The following is a 24,172-nucleotide window of genomic DNA, read 5'->3' as shown; positions in this document are numbered from 1 at the left end:
ACTGGAATTTCATCACAATGAGCTACAGGACCACATGCTGATTAAAGATCAGGATACTTTGTGGGGTGGCTGCCCCATTAACTTAGTTTTGATCCCCCAACTTTATGCTTTGCCGCACCAATTTATGGACGATTTCGAGGTTTTATGACTTCAAACTGATCTCTGTTCGACATAATCACCCAGAACTATCGGACCTGAATACTTCTTGTCATTAAAATAATCATTTCCAATCAAAACAATTATTCGACATGGCATTTTACCCCCACCAACTTCTTCTAAAATGCTCCACACAAGCATACATGTGAACAAAAACGTAAAAAAATGACATGTTGCCATAGCTCAAAAACCTGACCTGATTGAGCAAAACCAATGTGATTTTTGGATTCAGCGCATCAGATTCATCCTAAATCAACTGAAAAAACGCAGACAACAAATTTGTTGTTGACCAGTGTTGTCGTTGTTGTTGTTGTTGTTGTTGTTGTTGTTGTTGTTGTTATTATTATTATTATTATTATTATTATACACCACCCATCTAACTGGGTTGCCCCAGCCATTCTGGGCAGCTTTCAACATATATAAAACATAACAAAACCTTAAACATTAAAAAGCTTCCCTACACCGTGGTACCTTGGTTCTCAAACCTAATCCATTCTGGGAGTCCGTTCAATTCCCGAAACCATTCAAAAACCAAGGCATGGCTTCCGATTGGCTGCAGGAGCTATGTGCACTCAGCAGAAGCCTCGTCAGACGTCCAGCTTTCAAAAAAATGTTCACAAACTGGAACACTTACTTCTAGGTTTGCAGCGTTCGGGAGCAGATTTGTTTGACAACTAAGCCGTTTGGGAACCAGGGCTGCCTTCAGACGTCTTCTAAAGCTTGCACAGCTACTTATCTCCTTGGCTTCGTGGGTCACATTATGACTTCATACCCTCCAACATTTATCTGATGGAGATAGGGGTGTCCTAAAGAAAAATGAGACGTTCTGGTATCAAATCAGAAACTGGGACAGCTTCTGTAAATCTGGGGCTGTCCCTGGAAAACAGGGGCACTTTTGGAAGGTCTGAATTCCTGCATAACAGGGAGTTGGACCAAATGATCCCGTCCCTCGTGATCCCTTCAAATTCTACCATTCTATGATTCTATGAATACAGGAAGGATCCCAAGTGGGCCTGAACTCTGAAATCTCCCTCTTAAAAGAAAAAGAAAAAGCTCACCCTTCCATCCACATCACTAAAATAAATACAGTACATAAATTACAGAAATGCTCTTAATTATTCTGGAATTCAGAATGGGGGGAAAGCCATCCAAAAGCAATCTATGGACTAACAAAGGAACAGGATATGACCAGTCTCTCTCTGGCATTTGTGGCTACACCTTCCTCAGTTTTTGCACAACTGAAAGGTATATTTGCACACAGCCTCACATCCCAGCGCTTTTCAAGGGATCCCATTTTCTGCCAAGTGTTCAGTAATCTACTGATGTCCATGCACAGCACGTGTGAACCAGCTCAAAGAATCCATTATCCTGTGAAGACAAAGCATGCAGAATCAAAGCATCAGCCAAGATTTTGTTATCTCTTTTCTTACATCTTATCTTCGCTGTGCTAAAACCCCTGTGTTAACAAGTCTCGATAGTCATTATTTTTACAGATGGAGAGTCACACATCCTAGTGACAGAAATATAATAGTTTTGCAAGCCAATATGCTTCCCCAACCAGGTCCCTATTTCACAAACTTGTCACCCGTCCCTGAACTTTAGCTGTGATAAGCGTTCCCCCCCCCCGCCCCACCTCCTGAGTTTGAAAAGGCTTTCTGGAATTATTTAACACTGCCTAAATGCCCATGAAATTTGATGGACAAAGGAATGGAAGTGATGAGAGTGCCCCCCCTTGCCCCCGCACCTATAGATTGAAGACACAACACAAAGTGTAGGGTTTCAAGGATTGAATCCAGCTATGTCCTGCTCATAGTAGACCCACTGACACACAACCCAAAGGACAGTTTTCACACAGCACCGCCGCACCGCCCCCCACAACCCAGCTCAAGATGCCACCAGGCAATGCCACCAGGCTGAAAACAAATGAGTTTCCTTTTCTGAATCACCAACACAGTGCCCATAGATCCAGGATGAAAATTTGGGCTCACCCTACTTCTGCTATTTCCTTGCGACACATCCTTGAAAAATCATTTGTAAAGCAGGAGACCAAGCACAACTGCATTTGTATTCCAGAATCTTTCTTCCACATCACGTTGAAGATTACTTGAGGGGTTTTTTTTGTTTTATTTCCTTCTCTGTGATCCTTATCTTTCAATAAGGGCAAGAGGAATTAAATTTTGCTTTGTTGGCTCTGTCAACCATGCGTGTAGAAGTGTAGAAGTGGAAGAGACCTCAAGGATCATCCAGTCTTCCCCCATGCCTGTGGTGTAAAGCCAGAATTACAGCCTCCATGATACAGAGAAAGCATTACAAAGGGTTGAACTCAATGACCCTTGGGATCCCTCCCACATCTACAATTCTATGATTCGGTGAAGGCCACAGACTCTTCATCACTGAAGTTTTAAAAGCAGAGGCTGAATGGCCACCTGATCATAGCTGCCACACATTAATGTGTGACCCTAAAACTTCAGATCCCCCCAAACTGATATCAAAGTGTTGTGCTAGTTTTGTGCCATTTGGTGCCACAAATCCCACTTTCTTTGCAGCCCCCTCAAACTGAGCAACTGACACTCAGACAGGTGTCAAAGGTAAAGGGCCAAAAACTTAGCCTTGGCTGTTTGGCGCCAAGCCAGTGCCAAAGTGGTGTGCTGGTTTTGTGCTATTTCATGCCACAAAGCCTGCTTTTTGTGCCAGCCCCAAACTGAGTAATTAACACTCAAACCAGGGGCCATAGGGTCACCCCAAAACCCAACCTCGTCCGACTGACTCCAAACTGGTGCCAAAGAGGCGTGCTGGTTTTGTGCTGTTTTGTGCCACAAACACTGCTTTTGGCACTGCCCCCCAAATTGAGTAACTGATGCTCAAACCAGGGGCCATAGAGACACCCCAAACCCCAACCTGTCCAATTGGAGCCAAAGTAGTGTGCTGGTTTTGTGCCACAAACACTGCTTCCTGCGCATCCCCCCAAATTTAGCATTTGACACTCAAATTGGGGTTACAACTAAAGGGTCAAAAACCTGAAGCAGCTCAGGCAGTGAATCCTTGGTGCAGCAAGGAGGTCGGTACACCAGTAGGAATACTGTACTGTTCCTATTGCCCAGCTTCAAGAACATGCATTCAGAAAACTTGATCTCCCTAATAGGACGCCTGGTGAAAACTGACTTCCTAAAAATCACTGCAACCCCACCTCCCCACTCACATGCCCTGGGTTGCTGTGCATAAGAGAAACCTGGTGGACAAGCAGCAGCAAGAATTGGCTCATCTGCCATGTCCAACCAATTCTCTGTTACACATGCCAGGTCAATTCCTCCATCCGCGATCAAGTCATAGATGGCAGTGATCTTGTGAATCGTTGTCCTGGCATTGCACAGCAGCACCTTAAGGTCGTGTGGGACACCCTTGTTGATGCCTGTATTCTTCTGCTCAGGACCAGACCCAGAGGCTGGGAGAGTCTTCAGACAACAACTAAACTTGACTCCTTGGTAATGACACGGTCTGGTCCTAGCGTAATTCCTCCTCCTGTCTGTGTGATCATTGAGATTGGGTACCCCAATGCATCCCCTGCTGTGGAACCTGCCCCAGCCATTCTTTTGGCTGGGGCCCATTGGGCAGCCTTGTCCCTCTCCCGTTAAAATAACTCATACAATTTAAGAGTGGGTGGGCAATGCTAAATAAGGAAGAGAAGAGAGTGAAGCAGAGCTGACTTAAATAGCCTGTCTCCAGCTCTCCCCAATTGGGCAAAATTGCCGTCAGACCATAAGGTCCTCCTCCAGCTAATGTGGTCTAGGCAGACAGCAAGCATCTTCGGTTCCCCTCGCCATATAGTAGTAGCACACCTGCTCCACTTTTTAATACAGATGGAGGCTCCCGCCTTGTAATTTTCAGTCATAGCTGGCAGTCACTGAGCTGTAAGTAAAGACATAGGCTGAAAGAGGTTGCACATAGACAGGAGAGGCTCTGCGAGTCTCGGGAAAAGGCTGTAATCCAATTATATGCTCCGCAGAGTGCAGTGGAAGCTGTGCTCTGCTCCATCCCCATGGGACAGAGCTGAGCTGTTCTTTGCCGAGTTTTTGGGAGAGGGTTTTAAGGCTCCCCATCAGGACCAGGAGGTTGTGGGATGCAGGCAACGTGAGGCAAAGGAGACATGGCTCTGCTCTTCCAGTATTGACTTGATGTAGCGGTGGGGGGCACATTCATTTTAGTGCTCTCATAATGCCTGGCTGGCTCTCATCTAGGGGAAGTTGAGGACATGCTCCCTGCCACCCCAGAAGGCAGGACTGGATCTAATGGGCTTAAGTTACAGGAGGGCAGAGTTTAGTTGAACAGTTAAGAACGTAAGAGCATTCAGCTGAATTAGGACAATGGTCCATCTAGTTCAATATCCTGTTATCACAGTGGCCAAGCGGATGCCCCAAAGGGAAACTTGAAAGCAGGACACAACCCCAAGAGGACTTTCCCCTCCTGTGGTCTCCAGAAACTGGTGTTCAGAAGAATCACTGCCTCCAACTGTGGAGGCAGCGCATAGCGATCATGGCTTAGCTATTGAGAATCTTCACCATGAATTTGTCTAATCTTCTTTTAGAGCCAACTTCAATGGGTTTGCTCTGAGTAGGACTAGCATTGGATTCAATCCCATATCTTTCAATTGGCTATCCCTTCAAATAGAGGACTGTCCTCTATAAAGATGGCCACACGGCCACTCAACTTTAAGCTAGCTGCTTCACCTAGTTGTGTGGCAGAGCAGACCTGGAGTGGTGATCTGCTCACCCTAATGGACCACTAGACTACACTCCACTAGACTACTGGTTTTGCTCATTTTCTGCTTCAAGGAAGTATTTCCTATAGGTAGGTTTTCAGCTAGACCCGGAAGTTGCAGTTAGTGCAGAATGCTGCAGCATAATTGTTGGCAGAATTGAGGCATTGCCAGCATAAAACACCTCTGCTCAGAGATCTGCACCGGCTGGCAGTCTGCTGCCAGGCCAAGTTCAAGACGTTATTATTAGGTATATAAAGCCCTTAACAGTTTGGGACCAGTTTTCTTGCAAGACCCCACATATATCAAAGACCTGGGATAGCTCAGTTGGTAGAGAAGGAGACTCTTAATCTCAGGGTTCTGGGTTCGAGCCCCATATTGGGTGAAAGATTTCCTGCATTGCAGGGGGTTGGACTAGAGGACCTCAGTGGTCTCTTTCAACTCTACAATTCTATGATATGCACAACTGCATTGATCTGTGGAACTGGCACATAAAACCAGTTCTGCATTTGTAAGAACTTGGATTTTTTTTAGTGTGGCAGCATGCGCACTTTGGAACTCCCTGCCTATTGACATCATGTAGGCACTGTTTAGGCACCTGCTAAAAACATTTCTGTTTAGATAACCCTACCCAGAAATGTAGAATGTTACTGTATGTTTCAATCTGTTTTTAGCTTGCTCGTCTTATCTTTTGCATGTTTCAAAGATGGTTTTTTTAACTGATGATTTTATTGTTCTGTTCCAGGGGTGGCCAACTCCCAAAAGACTGTGATCTACTCACAGAATTAAAAACTGGCAGTGATCTACCCCCTTTTTGGGGTTCAGGTCAAAGTTGTTGAGTTTTTTTTAGGCAGGAGGAAAGCTCCGATTTTTGAGGATTCAAGCCTAAGCTCAAGGGGAACAGCCATTCTTCAACAGATTGCTGGCAGAAAAAACAGCCTCACTGAGTAACCTCCGTCTACCTTTCTGCAGATTGTGCAACAATGGAGGACAAGGCAAGGGTGCGGGGATGGATTCTCTTCTACCAATGCTAAGAAAAGTGACCCAGCGATCGACCACAATCTACCAAAACCTCCCGGGGATCTACCAGTAGATCGCGATCAATCTGTTGAACATCCCTGTTCTATTCAGGGGTTTGTTTGTTTCAGTCAAGCAGTGTCTATAATTTAATGGAATAAAACAAAGAAACAAATCAATAAAAAATGTTCTCCCGCTGTCAATGCAAAGCTTGTAAGTACATGCACCTCATTCTGCCACGCAGGTAACAAAAAACAAGGCTGTCCTCTTTGAGATGACCACAGCTGTATGCACTTTAAATAAACATAAGCTTTCAGGTTCAGGAGAGCAGCCCCCGTCCACGGCCAAAGTTATAATTCACCTGCCAAGAGGCTGCTTTTGTCCGATGGCACCAGGGGACGCCATAAAGCCCACGTGCTCAATGGAGAGACGTTGCTCACTCTATTATGGAGGCCTGAGCAAACTGTCGGCCTTCATTGCCTTCCTTATTAATCAAGGAGGTGTTGGCAAGTCTCCTGCCCGTCTCACACTCCCTGCCCAAGCTGATAAACTGATTAAGCTGAGACTCTTCAGGGATGGAGACTGGGGTGCCCTTTGCTTTCTTGTCTCTTCCAGAAAATGACTATGTGGGGGGGGGGGGGTTGTGTGTTACTGGGAGGTGAATAAAGGACGAGCCCATTTAAAGCAGGCCCCTTTAGCTCCCGTTTCCCTTAGGTAGGGACAGCAATCTTGTGGGCTGATCCGTCCTTTAGTCACTACGCCGTGGTGTTCAAAGTCAGAAGTTGCAAACCCCTCGGCTGTCTAATTTTAGCAAGTGTTAACATTTTAATCACAGCAGAGGGAAAGTGAGCACTTGCTTAATTACTGCAGGTTAATGAAGTCGCCTGACTCTTTCACATCAGGAGACACAGCTCGGAACCAAATCCATTCTCTGCTCTGCCCTTTTGCAGCCTGAGACCATGCCTCTTTACTTACAAGTAAGTCCCTCTAAGTCCAACAAAGCTGGCATCCAGGTTCACGCACATTCCGAAAACTCTCCTTCTCTGAATTTCTTCTGGACTTTTGGAGTTCTGAATCACTCAGTCTTCTTTTTGAAGTTGAACAGGCACCTTCAAATGTACTATTGCCCCTTTAAAAATAGCATTTTTAAAAAATAAAAATAAAAAAGAATGTTGCACCATATATATGCCTGCTGGACTGGTTCGACAGAAAACTCTTTTGCCTTTGTGAGAAATTTCTCTCTTAGTTTGGCAACACCTACATTCTGTTTAGGCACACCTGTTCTTATTGATAATTTTATTGCATTATTCTTTCTGCAAACCGTATTGAGCTGTTTGCTTTTACTATCAAGTGGCATAGGAAGGTTATGAAATAAAGAACAAGAACAAAAAGATGTCTGTTGAGTTGTTACAGCATCGGTGCCCACATGCTTGAGGTGGTAGATGATTTCATCTATCTGAGTTCCACCACAACCAGCAATCCCTCCAATGATGCTGAGCTGGACAAGCATATTGGCAAGGCAGCTCCAGTAATGGCTCACCTTCTCCATTTCATGGGAGAATAAAACGCTAATGTCCAATACCAATATGAAGGTCTACATACCCTCCAACATTTCTCCAATGAAAGTAGGGACATCCTAAGAAAAGGCGGGACATTCTGGGATCAAATCAGAAACTGGGATGGCTTCTGTGAATCTGGGATTGTCACTGGAAAATAGAGACACTTGGAGGCGCTGGGTCTATGAGGTCTATGAGGACGCATGGCCACCCTAGTACACTGTGGCCACATGGTGAAAATGGCAATCCTACAGGCCAGGCAGAAGACAATTGGGACCATCCCTAATGAACAGGAGCACTTGAAGAGCATTGTGGTGTGTGGCTGTCTGCCATGGGGGATGACAATATGGACAAAAACCTCCCTCGCTTGCTTGTTTCTTGAGTGGCATCTTTGAGCCCTTGCAGCTTCTTAATGAAGGAAAAACTATTGGGGAGGAAATGCTTTTAAAATGGAGACCTTTCTGTGTGGTAAGGAGCCATTATCTCTCAGTATTCTGAGCCTCATGGCTGAATTCCCAAAACTCCATTAAAGTGTTTCAATGCAGAGCACCTAGGCTGGGGGGAGGCCAATAACTTGTCTCTTTGATTTTAACAAATGGAGTTTTTCCAGGGACCAGGATCGGGAGATGGAGAAAAGCCGCCGGACACATATAACAGTGCAGAGTGAGAGCTACTGTTGTATAGTGGTTATAGCATGACTAGGACCTGGGAGACCAGGGTTCAAATCCCTACTCCACTGTGAAACTAAGGACTCAGCTACATAGCTGCAAATAAAACGCTTTAAATGTGTTGCAAAGTGCAATATACAAATATGCCACTAGATGGTGACAATGAGCTATGCAGAAATTCAATGTAATTTTCAAAACATTTTAAAATAAAGCATTATCACAGCAGTTAGGGTCCTACCCTCCAGGGAAGGATAAAAAAAGCTTGCTCCATCTTCCATTTTTGCAGGCAAAAAAATAAATTAAATGTGTGTGGGGGGGGGTGACAAGAAATTTTCCGCACTGGGTACCACCTGACGTTCCTATGCCTCTGACCCTAGGATAAAACCAGCATGGTTAGTAACATGTTCTACTTTTCTTAATTCAGGTGTGGTGGGGTTTGAAAGTGGAAGAATGACAGGACTGACATTGAAGTTCATCTTTTGTTCAGAGACCTGTTTTGCTAAATCTGTCACATTTAGTTAATTGGAGATATATATATATATATATATATATATATATATATATATATATTCATTATAGCTTTGCTTTTCTGGGTTACTGCATTTCCAACATGTTAAATCAGAACAGATAGCAAGGTTTCATCACTTGTGTAAAGAGGAAGAATGCCCTTGGGTCTGCTTTCAATCTTACTCAAGGCTTGCTTTGTTTCCTCTTAGCTACACTCTGCTCTCAAAGCTTCGAAATGGCAAGGACATGTGGGAGGGATGGCGGTGAAAGCAGTGGGGAGAGGAGTAGAAAAATCTGTTCATAAACCTCCTGGCAGTCTTCAGGTGAAACGTAAGGGGACCCAACTAATCAGACAATGCCTGCTTTAAATAAGCAGGATAAGAACTTTTAGAGAAGGCAGAATATGCTTTGTTAAGACGTGCAATATAGCTCATGGGGCATTTTCTGCTAATTACCACCTGTCTACATTACTTACCTACCCCCCCCAACACAAAAAACCTTGTTCACACATCACATTGTATCCAGGTTCAAGCTGCCCCTACACATCTGCCTGGAAGTGTTGGGATTAGAACCTGTAACCTTTTGCACAGACCTTTAGAACCTGTAACCTTTTGCACAGACCGCTGAACTAGCAATGCTCTTCCTCATCAGATGAAGCTGCAAAATTCACAACACCAGCAAGGACAATTCAGAGGATCACAAGACTACTCTTTCCTCCAACATCCTTGAATCCGATGAACCTTTAATAAATTTCCCTCCATCCTTCTTCTCATCTATATTTTAAACCTCCTTGTGGGTAAAGATAAAATTTCTGGCCCTTAGAGGGATGTTAATTGAAATTAAGTGCAAACAAGATTGTGTGTGTGTGTGTGTGTGTGTGTGTGTGTGTATCTATATATATACATCATCCCATCCCATCACTTAATGGCTTTTTAGAAAATCACCTTTCACCTCTCTGTTCGATATCTGCCAAAGACTCCTTCACTCTCCTCTGTCTTCAAGATGCTGCCTTATTTCCTTCTGACATCAGCTGCTCTGCTTGGTCTTCTGCCTTCAGGCACTGCTTAAAAGGTATGGGGGGAGGGAGAGCTGTCTCAGTCATGTTAATTTTGGAAACACAGAGAAAAACTGGAAAGCATACAATGTGTGTGTTTAATTTCTATTTGAGCTTCTTCCAGGCTTCTAAAAAGTCTGTTTCTTTGAGGGAAGGCAGGGAAAATCTAGTGTGGGATGAGTCTAGGACAGGCATAGGCAAACTCAGCCCTCCAGATGTTTTGGGACTACAACTCCCATCATCCCTAGCTAACAGGACCAGTGGTCAGGGATGATGGGAGTTGTAGTCCCAAAACATCTGGAGGGCCATGTTTGCCTATGCCTGGTCTAGGAACTGAACATTCAGAAGGCAAATGCCCCTTAGCACTAAGCCCATCAACTCTCTAGTGATTGGGGCTTCTGAGTTTGATTAAGAACATGTATCTAATGCACACAGAAGGTCCCAGATTCAATTCTAGAATCACCAGGTATGGTCAGGGAAGAGTCTTGTCTGAAACCCTTGAGAGCCACTGCTGGTCAGTCTTGACAATATTGAGTTAGATGGCCCAGTCGTCTGACTTGGCAGAACACAGCATTCTGTGTTCAACAGCAGCATCTACAACTCAGCAGTGGAGCACCAGCTTTGCATGTAGAAAGCTTGTTCAATATCTGACATCGCCAGGTTGGGCTGGGAAATAAAACACATTTGTCAATTTTGTTTTTGTTTCTTCTCTGTTTTTCATTTTCCAACTTTAAGCTCCGTTTGCAACATTTTTGCATCAGTTTGCATATTTCTTTTGTTAAAAAGCCGTTGCCAAAAATTTGTCAGCATTTTAGTGTGCATTTCTCCTAATATATACATTTTCCAAAGCAATATCCCCTTTCAGCAATTTATCCATTTTTATGCACACTCACACCTAATATACACATTTTTGTATGCGACTTTTGATTGGAGAACTGCACAGCAAAGTTTAGGGAAGTGCAAGTTAACTCGGGAAACCATAAATGTGGTGGAAAAGATTATATTTATTCAAATATAACCACAGCACAGTGGTTCCCAATTGGTGGTCTGCGGATCCCCTGAGTCCATGTTACCATTCAAATAACACAAACTAGCATAGAGATATCAAAATTTTCAAAAGTAAGGGTTCCACTTGGCTTTTGGAAACCAGGGGGTCCGCAGTTGGGAACCACTGAAATAGTGAATCTGCAAACAACTTGATATGCATAATTACGAAAAATATATTATAGTCCAGGCAGGGAAGTTCATTAAGGCAAGAGAAACTGGGTCCTAGGCATCATTTCAGAATCCACCTGTGGCCTCACAGCAAAGGATTGGAAGGAACACTTCATCCTTGGGTTTGTGAAACTAACAAGTGCACCATGGCCTTGCCATGTCAGGGTTCACACTGGTGTGTCTGCCAAGCTTAAAGGGCATCTGAAAGCACCCACAACTAAGGTGGCAAAGGGGACAAAGAGTGCCTTTAATGTAACAGTGCCTTGGGCATTTACACCAACAGATCTTAATTTGTATTTTCTGCTTGGGCAGAAAGCCAATTGAACCGTTCCGAGAATAAGATTCCCAGCAGTATGGAGTAGGTGGAAAAGAGGAGTCCCAAGGTCAATCAGATGCTCCTCTCTAAATTTCTTACTGAGCCCCCAAACAGGCAATTAGCAAAGTCCAGACTGCACAGGGAGGGAGGGAGGGAGGGAGGGAGGGTGTGGCAAAGAGAAGAATTGAGGGTTTGGGATGGAGCCAGCTTATAAAGCCCAGCTTCTTTCCTTTCCTTTTTTATTTTTTTTTACAAGATATTTATTAAAGTTTCAGCATATCACAAAAATAAGAAAAAGAAGTAAAAAAAGAAAAAAAAGAAAATAAAAATACAAGGTAAAAAAAACAGTTAAAAACAAGTCAGTCTTTCCATATCTTATCTTTCATTTGCTTGTTTCCCTGACCTCCTCACACCTCCCTTTTTTGTATTCCAGTTCAATTAGTTAATTCAGCAATTCCTTTCCCTCTTTGATTTTATCTTAATCTTTTATCTTAATATATTATAACTTTAGATTATCACCTGTTAACAATCCATTTTTACATATTCCTTTATAACATTGCTGCTAAAAACCACTTAACTTTAATCCAACATCATTCTAACATTCATTAATTTTACAGTATTTCTGTAGATAGTTTTTAAATTTCTTCCAATCTTCTTCCACTGACTCTTCTCCCTGGTCTCGGATTCTGCCAGTCATTTCCGCCAGTTCCATATAGTCCATCACCTTCATCTGCCATTCTTCCAGAATGGGTAAATCTTGTGTCTTCCAATACTTTGCAATAAGTATTCTTGCTGCTGTTGTAGCATACATAAAGAAAGTTCTGTCCTTCTTTAACACCAATTGGCCAACCATGCCCAGGAGAAAGGCCTCTGGTTTCTTCAGAAAGGTATATTTAAATACCTTTTTCATTTCATTATAAATCATCTCCCAGAAAGCCTTAATCCTTGGGCACGTCCACCAAAGGTGAAAGAATGTACCTTCAGTTTCTTTACATTTCCAACATTTATTATTGGGCAAGTGATAGATTTTTGCAAGCTTGACTGGTGTCATGTACCACCTGTAAATCATTTTCATAATATTCTCTCTTAAGGCATTACATGCTGTAAACTTCATACCTGTGGTCCACAACTGTTCCCAGTCAGCCATCATTATGTTATGTCCAACATCTTGTGCCCATTTAATCATAGCTGATTTCACCGTTTCATCCTGAGTATTCCATTTCAACAGCAAGTTATACATCTTTGACAAAATCTTGGTTTTAGGGTCTAACAGTTCTGTTTCCAATTTTGATTTTTCCACCTGGAAGCCAATTGTCTTATCCAAATTATATGCCTCCATTATCTGATAATAATGAAGCCAATCTCTCACTTTGTTTTTTAGTTTTTCAAAACTCTGCAATCTCAATTTATCTCCTTCTTGTTCCAAAATTTCCCAATATGTCGGCCATTTGGCCTCCATATTGAGCCTTTTCAGAGCTTTTGCTTCCATTGGTGACAGCCACCTTGGGGTTTTATTTTCCAGTAGATCTTTATATCTTATCCAGACATTAAACAATGCTTTCCTAACAATATGATTTTTGAATGCTTTGTGTGCTTTGACCTTATCATACCATAAATATGCATGCCATCCAAATACATTGTTAAAACCTTCTAAATCCAAAATGTCTGTGTTTTCAAGAAGTAGCCATTCTTTCAACCAGCAAAAAGCTGCTGATTCATAGTAAAGTTTAAGGTCTGGCAGGGCAAATCCACCCCTTTCCTTTGCATCTGTTAGTATTTTAAATTTTATTCTGGGCTTCTTGCCCTGCCAGACAAATCTAGAAATATCTCTCTGCCACTTCTTAAAACAGTCCATCTTGTCCACAATTTGCAATGTCTGAAATAAAAACAACATTCTCAGCAATACATTCATTTTTATCACAGCAATGCGGCCCAACAATGAAAGTTTCAAATTTGACCAAATTTCTAAATATTTTTTCACTTCCGTCCAACATTTTTCATAATTATCTTTAAATAAGTTCCCATTTTTGGCTGTCATATTAATCCCCAAGTATTTCACTTTCTTTACCACAGTCAATCCTGTCTCATTCTGAAACCTATCTCTTTCAATCGGTGTTAAATTTTTCTCTAAAACCTTAGTTTTTAACTTGTTCAATTTAAAACCTGCCACTTGACCAAATTCTTGAATTAATTCTAAAACCCTTTTAGTACTAGATTCTGGCTCCTGTAACGTCAATACTAAGTCATCTGCAAATGCTCTCAGTTTGTACTGTTTGCCTCCGACCTGTATACCTTTGACCAACCGGTCCCTTCTAATCATATTTAGCAAAACCTCCAGGACCGATATAAAAAGCAGTGGGGAGATTGGGCACCCCTGTCGTGTCCCTTTTTCTATCCCTCGTTGTTTTTTCTTGAAACAAGTCTATCTTTTCTTTTCCATCTGCCATAACACTCTAGTTAAAGCCCAAGGTCAATCCCATGGCCAGAATTTGTTTTGAAGTGGAAAATTCCCCTGGCCCAGTTGTTGTAACAATTTCAAACTTCCTCTAGGGGGACACAGTAGCAGTCAAAGCTTGTTGCATTAAAAAATAACTCTTTTTAATCCCCCAATTCACAAAATAGGCAACAATTTCAATTTCAGTTAGTTTCCAGTTACTTTAAAATCAGGAGAAGCCAGCCAGAAACAATGTATCTCTCTTGCAGAGTTAGCTGTCAAAAAAGTACTCTATTCACCAACAGCGCATTCACAATACGGCATTCTTATTGTCCATTGGCAGCCCGTTCCCAGGTTTTAAGTGGTGGATTTTTATTTCCTTTCCTCTCTTTTTGCAGGAAAATATAGTTCACACCTTTCCCCCCTCCTCTCCTGCAACCAAGGGGGGAATCGCTTGTTCTGATGTTAGGATTATAGTCCTTTTCAATCGACTTTCCAGGTTTTAGCTTACAACTTCTTTGCTTTACTCTATTTACAAGAAACGGAAGGCGGACTTCCTGTTTATGCCTCCCCGCTTCGGTGCCAAATTAAGTCTTTATTTTCCTTTATTTCCAAGTTTAACCTACTCACGGGTAGTTGTTTTTGTAGCCAGATTGTCACAGGAAAAAGTCAGCACTCTCCGGTAATGGCTGTGCGGTTTCGCTCCATGGAAGAAGCAGTTGACTCTCAGCACTGCGCCGCTTGCCCTGCTTCGCTCCGGAGCCCGTAATTGGGTTCCTTTACAAATTGGGGGGGGGGGGGCGCGAAAGGTGCCCGCTGAGTCCCACGGTCACAGGCTTCACCCGCCTGTGATTTTTTAAAGGGTCCCCGCTTCGCCGTAGCGGAACAGACCCGATTTCCGTAGAGCCAGTCCCTCCGGATCAGAGGGAGTCCTTTCCTGATTGGCCCAATAAACTGCTTGGCCCTTCCCTAACTTCTCCCCAGATGTCAGGCTTCAGGGGATCTGATCCCCCTCCCTCATGGCAGGCTGCCAGCAATGGAAAGGCAAGAAGCTCTTACCAATGTCTTTTTATTCAATATTCACAGAGAGAGGCGTAGAAATGCAGCCTCTTTGGGTACAGTGGTACCCCGGGTTACAGATACTTCAGGTTACAGACGCTTCAGGTTACAGACTCTGTTAACCCAGAAATAGTACCTCGGGTTAAGAACTTTGCTTCAGGATGAGAACCATGGTGGCAGCAGGACGCCCCATTAGCTAAAGTGGTGCTTCAGGTTAAGAACAGTTTCAGGTTAAGAACGGACCTCCGGAACGAATTAAGTACTTAACCCGAGGTACCACTGTAATTGCGTTGCTCTGAGTAATCTCTTCCCCTTTCCCTTCTCAGTTGTCAACAGGACACCCCTTATGGTGGCTGCCTAGGGCCAATTGTCTCTTAGCTCTCTGCTCTCCTACTTTCATTGATCTCTGGGTTCTGGGAGAAGGGGGGTCAGGAATGCTCTTTAGTGACAACATGTCAGCCAGCTGTTCCTGCTCTGCTTCTCCCATTATTTCCCAGCTTTGCCCCTCTTCTATCTCTGAGCTGTGACCCTCTGCATATCACCATTGTAAATCTATACTGTCCTCCTCTTCTCAGGAAGGTTCAGGAGAAGGGGGAGGTGGTCTCCACCATTCCTCCTCCGACGTCCTGCCCCTGACCCCAGAGCAAAACCATTCTGAGTCTTCTGCCCAGGGGAGTTGGGGTGTGGCAAAACCATCCCCACTTGCAGGTGGGGGCAGCATTGTAAAAGGATAGCTGTGTTTCAAGAGGTGTGAAATGTGAAGGTTTGCATTGAAATGAATCCACTCATTCGGCTTCTTCCCACTTGAATCCTGATTTCTCTGTGTGGGCCTCTGACTTTCACATGCCTTTCCAGACATGGATGTTTATTGCTCTTCAGCTGCTGGCCATCTACACCACTGAGTGTCCCCCTCATCAGTTATGACTACCAGTTATACAATGGCCCATCTGAAAGCGCCCAGACTTGTTGGAGACATTCAGCATTTATTTATCTTTCTAATAACTTGAAGTTGCTTAAATCTCTAAAAATACTTCTGTGATTCACCAGGCTGTTGAAATGTGAAGGCTAGAAAAATCCAGCCAGCCACCTCACCATATTAGTGTCCTCCTCCAGATCATGCTGTCTCTCCTCAACAAGTCCTATTATTACATAGATTTCATATTAGATTTCTCTCTCATATATATATATATATATATATATATATATATATATATGAGAGAGAGACAGCTCTTTGGGAGATTTTGAAGAAAAGCAACAAGCTGTTGAGGCTGGTGGTTGCTTTGATGAATTCCTAGTGTTACCATGATTGGACAACTGAGGCTGTTGATACCACCTGGACAGGGTCCAAGGTAGGAATTGCACACATAAAGAAGACTCAAGACGACATAAATGTGGTGAAAAAAGGGTTGTATTTATTGAAATATAACAACATGAAGGCTCTGCAAACAGCAATGAGACAGAAGAAACCAAATCAACACAGTTCAGGCAGGAAAGTTCCCTAAAGAAGGAGAGGTCAGCTCCCTGCCCCCCATCTCCTGGGCATGTGTTCAGGCTCTGTTTGTGCCCCGCCCCCGCCCCCTCAGCAGAAGGACAACAAGGAGGGAACCAGTTCAGCTTCTCTTGCCTGGGAGCAATCTCCCTTTCCTACATCCACATCAAGTGTGCCTGTGAGGGTGGCAAGACTGAGAGAAGGGTGTCCCCTGAAGATCTCAGAGCCTGGGCAGGTTTGTATGAGGGGAACCAGTCTTTCAGATAGCCTGGACCTAAGCGATCCAGTGGTACCTCGGGTTAGGTACTTAATTCGTTCCAGAGGTCTGTTCTTAAACTGAAGCACCACTTTAGCTAATGGGGTCTCCTGCTGCTGCCGCGCCACCGGAGCACAATTTCTGTTCTTATCCTGAAGCAAAGTTCTTAACCTGAGGTACTATTTCTGAGTTAGCAGAGTCTGTAACCTGAAGCGTATGTAACCTGAAGCATATGTAACCCAAGGTACTACTGTATATGGCTTTATAGGTCATAACCAGCACTTTGAATTGTGCCCAGAAACAGACTGGTTGCCATTGGAGCCCTTTCTCATTACAACCAGCCCCAGTCAATGGTCTGACTGCTGCTCTTTGAGTGAAGGGGTTTGGAGGGATCAATATCTCTGGTAGATTGGATATCCTTGGGTAGGGGTAATGTTTTCAGCTTAGTTTCTGTACTATATTATCTGTGCTTCAGACAAACTATAAAACGCTGAGCAGGGGAATCTCAAACAGAGCTTAGTTCTTTTGTTGCAGAAGACAGATCCCCCTTTTTCTTTGAATGAAAGTAGAATTGAAATAGTTCTGCAGAATGGAATCTGCTTGATATGGTTTCTTGCAGAGAACAACTCTACAGTTCTAAGGTTCTATGATCTGGAGTCCAGACCCTCCAAGTGTCCCTTTTTTTCAAGTGACATCCCTGATTTAGAGAAACCATCCCAGTTTCTTATTTGATCCCAGAAAGTCCCACTTTTCCTTAGGATGTCCCCATTTTCATTGGAGAAATGTTGGAGGGTGTGGAGTTATCCGACCCCCAAGCCGTCTGAAGGCAATCCTGTATAGGGAAGTTTTTATTTAATGCTTAGTGTTTTATTACGTTTTTATATCTATTGGAAGCTGCCCAGAGTTGCATGGGCAACCTGGTAATATGTGTGGGGTATAAATAGCAAAATTATCATTTTGGAATGGGACGTCCCTATTTTCATTGGAGAAATGTTGGAGGGCATGGTGTCACCTCTGAAGTGATGTGCCAGTCCCTGCTTCCTTGCTTTGCCCAGAAAACCAGTAAGACCTTTTGAGAGTTTCTATAGAAGGCATGAAAAGCTTGGTGTGTGTGTAGGTGTGCAACATCCCATTTCCAAATGTGTTTAGTTCAAAGGTATTGTGGTGTATGTGTGCCAACAGTTTAGGATTTAGAGGTGTTCATTTATTTGGGAGGCTAGTTGCTTCTTCGAAATCAATATCTTGTGGACATGCCCTGATGGAGCAGAGGGAGGCCTAGGATTGCCGAACAAGCTGTTGACTGACTCTTGCTTCAAATGCCTGCCAGTCTTCATTCTGTGGATGTACATTCATGGATCCAAACTCATTACAGGTAGCAGAGTGGGAAAGGCCCACACCTGGACCCCTGGAGAGCCTGCTGCCAGTTAAAAGCAGCCAGAACTGGGGAAGACATGTCAATGATCTGTCCAACTGCAAGGCAGCTCCAAGGTGGCAAAGGGAACCAAAACAAATTTGTGCATTTGACGTTCTGTTTCAGGATGAATTGAGAAGCCCCTGTGGCTACTTTCAACTCGACAAGCTGAGAAGCTGGAGAACTATAAAGCAGGCAATTGGGTCTCTGTGTTACTTAGTCATACTTTAGAAATTCATTATTCAGGACTGTAGTAGCAGAATAAATCCATTGCACCATTAACGCCCAGTTTCTACGTATGCCAGTTAAAAAATGTGCCATTGCAGGAGAGGGCAAGGAGGGAAAAAGAAATTAGATGAGAATTACTAATTTTCGTTGTTGTCGAGAAAAGTAGAGGAAGCAGGATGCACTGGCCATTAAGAACAAAATGTATTCTGCTAGGTAACTAGGGACTAGGTATGAAAATCTTGGGGGTTTCTGACTGAGGGGTGGTGTGTAGGTCTTCACAGTAGTGCAGTGGGGTGGGGTGGATGCTGGCCACGAGCCATTCAGAGTGGTATCCAACTAAGAGTCACTCAGAGTAGGCCCATTGAAATTATTGGGCCAATGTGAATCACGTCCATTTATTTTGATGGGTTTACTCCAAATAAGTTTACCACTGGGATACAGCCCACAGTTTGGTTTGTGGTTGGATCTGCTGGGATTTTTGACTACGTGCTATTTGATGCAGCTTCCCACAAAGCAATTAAGAAGTTGGCCGAAGGCAAAGAAGACTGAGCATGGGAGTTATTCTGCCTAGAGATATGGGACCTTGGATACAACGCTGCTATTGGTTGAGGTCTCCATATAGGCATGATGACTCATGACCTTCCTTGTTGGTTAGTTGGTTGGTCAGTGTGTGTACTAAAAGTTGTTTGGAGTTTGTTTAGTGGGAGAGAAGATCCGTGTCTGTATCTTGTATATAGTAACTTGTGAGTCTGCAGTAAATAATAAACACCTATAAGTAACCAAGTTACTAGTAGCAGTGTCATGTTCCTGCTTCATCCTACCTGCCTGCAACTGATTGCTTCTGGAAGTCTGCATAAGCTCTGCTATATTTAACTGGGTCTGGCTAAGATCCTGCAACGGGTTAAGGTTGCGAAACACCAATAGGGTCTTCTTAATGTAAATCAGTCGTGTACTCTCGATACTGAGTTGCACTGATTTGGACTGATCTGAGCTTTGACTGAGTCGAGTTGAGGCAGCCTTGGATTGCCTTGGGTACAGTCTTGCTGGTTTTAGGGGTCTGCTTCACCAGTATGTTCATTGTAGGGAAGCAGAACCCAGCAGGATCAAATCCTTCACTCACTGGCTGTTTATAAGAATCAACCACCTTAATTAAACATCAGCCCTGCCATCTAAATTTATTCAGGTCTGGATCCAGGTCAGGTCAGGTGTTGGGGCCAATCTGGGGCTCTGCAATGGGGCTCTGGATCAGGTTGGGCAGGATAATGCACAGTCCTAATAAACAGTTGCCACAGCAATGATGCAAAATCCATTGACTGATCAAGGGCTTCAAAGCCAGCATCTGAGAACATTCTCCAAAACAAACTGAAGTTCTCTAAATAATTATATTTTCTGGGCCATTAAGTAATTGTGTTGATGGGAGGAGGTCTCTGTCTAAGATTCACCACAGTCATTATAATCCTGATCTCAAACCTGCTGTAAGAAAACCAGTCTCACTCAAATAATAAGATGTTTACCATGTTGAAAATGCAAAACACTCAGGTGGGTTGCGGGGGTGGGGGAGGTCAAGTTGCCAATAGGATGTTTCATCTCCAAGGATCACTGTTCGTGCAAACAAGGAGACCAGAAACCAACTCAAAATGATATCTATACAGGCTCCAACTGGGGAAATCAGAGTGTTTGTTTCATAGCAGCAATGGGTTGGAACTGATGCCTGCTATGTGGAGAGGCATCTCTCCAAGGTACTGGAGTGAAAGAAGGAAAGAGAAGGGGAGAAATAGGTTTTCTATGCAGATCAGATGTTTCTAATTCTCAGAACACTCCAGCAAGGGGGTGTAAGATGGAGGGAACATACTATCTCCCTGTTCCCTGAAGGCTTTTAGGGAAAAGCCAAACACCATCTGTCAGAGATATTTTCAGCATTCCTTCTCCCTGCCTCTGAAATTATTATTGTTGTTGCAGTGGTGGATAGTCCATTATAGTGAATGGGGAAGTGTCCCACCAACCTCATTCGCCTCTCAGCTAGCTTTCCACCTTCCTGCCCTTTTACTTACAAGCAACATGGGGGTGGGCACTGTCTGTCAGTAACAGGTATTAAGAGGTGTATTGCCTTTTCTACTGGAATGAATATAGTGATCATCAAGAGGCCAAAATAATGACCACCAGCACATATCATTGAAGTTAGCTTAGCTGTAAAAACTTAAGAACATAGACGAGCCAACCAATGGCCCATCTAGTCTGACATCTTCTTCTCACAGTGGCCAACCAGATGCCTGTGGAAAACCCTCAAGCTGGCCAGAAACTCTCCCCTTCTGCAGTTTCCAATAAAGGGGATTCAAAGACACACTGCCTCCAACAGTGGCATCAGAGCATAGTCATCATGGCCATCACTGCCTCCTGTGGGAGGGCGTTCCATAATTTAACTATGCGCTGCATGAAGAAGTAATTTCTTTTAGGACCCTCGTACCTACGGGACCGCCTCTCTTGGTATGTCCCATGGAGGACCTTACGGTCTTCAAATAAAAACATCTTGGAGATCCCGGGCCACAGGGAGGTTAGGCTGGCCTCAACCAGAGCCAGGGCTTTTTCAGCCGTGGCCCTGATCTGGTGGAACACTCTGTCACAAGAGACTAGGGCCCTGCGGGACTTGACATCTTTCCACAGGGCCTGCAAGACAGAGCTGTTCCACCAGGCCTTTGGCCAAGGCACAGTCTGACACCCTCCTTCTGTAATCCTCATAGAACTCTAACCCAAATGGCTGCCATTAATTTGACTCTGAATTGATTTTAGAATGAATTGATTTTAGAATGTATTTCAATTAATTGATTGTGATTGTATGTAAACTGTGTTATTTTTACTGTTGTTAGCCGCTCTGAGCCCAGCTTTGGCCGGGGAGGGCGGGATATAAATAAATTATTATTATTATTATTATTATTATTATTATTATTATTATCTGTCCAGAATAATCACTCAATGTGCTGACAACATGGCATGCATCTGATTTCCATGACTTCCAGTGTGAATTTACATGATCCACTTTACATGATGTCAGACTGAAGCACAAATGGGAATATAATTATCCACCACATCTTGCATTTTTCTGATTTCCCAATACACTACTTGGCTAGGGGAAAGAATACAGCAAAATGTTTATTCTCTGATAAAATAACATTTAGAAATGCATGTGTTGTGATAAGACACTTATTTAAATGCAATTTTTGTGCCTTAAAAATGTAGATTAATGAGGAAATGGGATGGAACAACCCTATGAATAAGTAGAACTGAAATTGACTACACCGGGAATGAATCAATCCCTCCATCTCTCAGGTCTGCCTACACAGAACTTTTAAGGCTTCCTTTCAAGATGTAAGAAATTAGGAGAGACCTGAAGTGAACCTGATAGAGAAGGAGAGGTCAGTTTGCTTCTTAATTCAGTTGTTTGTCCAAGATTATCTCCCTCACAATGACTAATGCTTCCTCCTTCCTCCCAATTGTTAGGGAATATTAGCTGCAAATATGGGGTTCATATAGGTCAAGCTGGGAAGCCATAATCCGCTTATAGCAGATGGATTCCATGGGGTGTCCAGAGCACTGTCCTGTTGTGTTGGATGAGTTTCAGTTAGTAAGGTTCAAGGATGTGAACAAGGTGCTTGAATCAATCAGAGTGACCACTCTGGACCCTTGCCCCTCTAGGCTGATAAAAACTAGCAGGAAAAGGACAGCTATCTGGGCCAGGGAGGGGACTAATGTCTCCTTGCAAGAGGGCATGGTCCCTGACTGTTTGAAGGAGGAAGTGGTAAAACCATTCCTCAAGAAACCCTCCCTGGATTTGGAAAATCTAAGTAACTACTGGCCAGTTTGCTAATCTCCTCTTCTTGGGCAAGATTATTGAGCAGGTGGTTTTGGACCAAATCCATGTGCCCTTGGAGGAAACTGTTTTTCTAGATCCATGTCATTATGTATTTTGTGTTTTTTTATCTTGTATTTTTATGTTGCGGCCCAGCCTGAGATTGACAGATGAAGGGCAGTATACAAATTTAATAAATCACCATCATCACCTTTTGTAACCAGTGCTGTTTCATCTTGTGGAAAAAAATGCATCACAGTTTTGGACAGCGGTCTTTGCAGAAATTACTAAAATAACTGGATGGCAGATATCAAAATCTCTGGAACTAGCCCCATTAAACTTTTTTTTCCCAACACAACATTGGAGACGGTCACCTAAAGCCTCTTATTTGCTACCTTCTTGCAGCTGTCTGGCTAGTTCTTGCTCAATATCTAAAGGGCACCATGTTAGCTTATTTCTATAGAACAGGCATGTCCAAAGTCCATTTCGGGGGCCTAATCCGGCCCGCCAGTCAGTTCAATCCGGTCTCTCTCAACAACATCAATGCTAAAAGCTCAACAACTTTGGGGTAAAGGTAAAGGGATTCCTGACCATTAGGTCCAGTCGTGGCCAACTCTGGGGTTGTGGTGCTCATCTCGCTTTACTGGCCGAGGGAGCCGGCATACAGCTTCCGGGTCATGTGGCCAGCATGAATTTGTATTTACTTTGGGGTAAAATCATACCTAAAGCTCAACAACTTCAATCCTTAAAAAAAAGGATAACAACTTTGGTCGGCCCTTTGGGTGGCCCTCATGGCCCTTCACTTCATCAAATCTGGCCCTCTTTGAAAAAAGTTTGGACACCCCTGGTATAGAACATACAAGAACAGGACCTCAGATAGCTCCAACAGGGCACTGCAGCCTTAAGACTTTCTCCACCCTAAGGCTGCTACAGAAGATGCAGCCTCTGCTGGGAACTAGAGTGCAATGAATCATGAAGCTGACTACCTGGAATGTGATAGGCTTTCCCTCCCTGGACGTACCGGCTGAGTGCTTAAAGGGACATCAACTTACTTTTTTTAAAAAAATCATTTTTTAAATATACATTTTTATTAAAGTTTTCTTGGTTTACACAGGTACAGTGGTACCTCTGGTTAAGAACTTAATTTGTTCCAGAGGTCTGTTCTGAACCTGAAACTGTTCTTAACCTGAAGCACCATTTTAGCTAATGGGGTCTCCCGCCGCCATGCCGCTGCTGCGCAATTTCTGTTCTCATCCTGAAGCAAAGTTCTTAACCCGAGGTACTATTTCTGGGTTAGTAGAGTCTGTAACCTGAAGCGTCTGTAACCTGAAGCGTATGCAACCTGAGGTACCACTTTATGCGTAATGTCTCTTTTTTCAAGTTACATTTTCCATAGGTCACTTTCATTTGTTGAGACATTAGGGTTACATTAGGAAGAAAAGTGGGGGAGAGGTGGAGAGGGGAAAGGCGTCAACTTACTTTTAAGTCTTTGGCTTCTGCAGGGCTGTGGGAACAAAGGTCCTTCAGGGAGCTCCTCCTCTGAGTCAGAGTCAGGGATGTTGGAGGATTCAGGGAAAACTCTTCTTTGCATAGCACATTATTAAGCTAGGGAACTCACCAGTTGCCTTGACAGCCACCTCTCCCATCAGTTTGCTAAATCCTCTTTCAAAGCCACTCAAGTTGGTGGCCTTCACTGCCTTCTGTGGGATCAAATTTCATAGTTTAACTCTGCACTGCATGAAGAAGGACCTTCTTTTATCTGTCTCGAATCTTCCAACATTTAGCTGCATTGGACGTCTAGTGTTTTGAGAGAGGGAGAGAAACTTTCCTCTATCCACTTTCTCCATGCCATGCTTGGTTTTGTGTTTAGACAGTGCTGAACTAGACGGACTTGATGCCATTCCCCTCCCCCATAAAATGTCCTCAGAGTTATCCCTCTAGCTTCTTTGATCCCACCCCCAAACTGCCAAAAAAAGGGGCAACCCCCTCAGCCCAGCACTGGTTGCAACTCCCTGTTGATCCCACTATTTAAGTGCACTAACCGTTGCATCACTTTCATCTGCCTGTATCAAAGCCAGACTTGCCTCTGCAAAACATCTGAAATAGCCCTTCTGGGGACTTACCTGCTGTTCTCCTGGAGTGGAACATTATTAGGTGTTGCAAAAGAGACTGTCCAGTAGCAAAGTTTCTAACTGTGTAACTACTGAGC

The 24,172-nt window shown here is 43.6% G+C and overlaps 1 long non-coding RNA gene across 2 annotated transcripts; it reads right to left on the bottom strand.

Annotated features, from left to right (window-relative positions):
- Positions 1–1,296: 1,296 nt before the first annotated feature.
- LOC308483400 lies at positions 1,297–23,663 on the bottom strand. 2 transcript variants are annotated; one of them, XR_013989658.1, is made up of 4 exons: positions 23,582–23,663; positions 9,602–9,717; positions 6,902–7,055; positions 1,297–1,524 (listed from the first exon to the last, which is right to left on the bottom strand). It is a non-coding gene; the product is annotated as an uncharacterized lncRNA (long non-coding RNA). The 2 variants fall into 2 exon arrangements; XR_013989659.1 differs by having other exon boundaries at positions 9,602–9,720; positions 23,582–23,647.
- Between the last annotated feature and the right edge of the window lie 509 nt (positions 23,664–24,172).

Source organism: Podarcis pityusensis (genome assembly GCF_964106645.2).
Source record: "Podarcis pityusensis genome assembly, chromosome: 8".
NCBI lineage: Eukaryota > Metazoa > Chordata > Lepidosauria > Squamata > Lacertidae > Podarcis > Podarcis pityusensis.
Note: the sequence above shows the minus strand (reverse complement) of the source record. Positions and strands in the feature narration are given on the sequence as shown.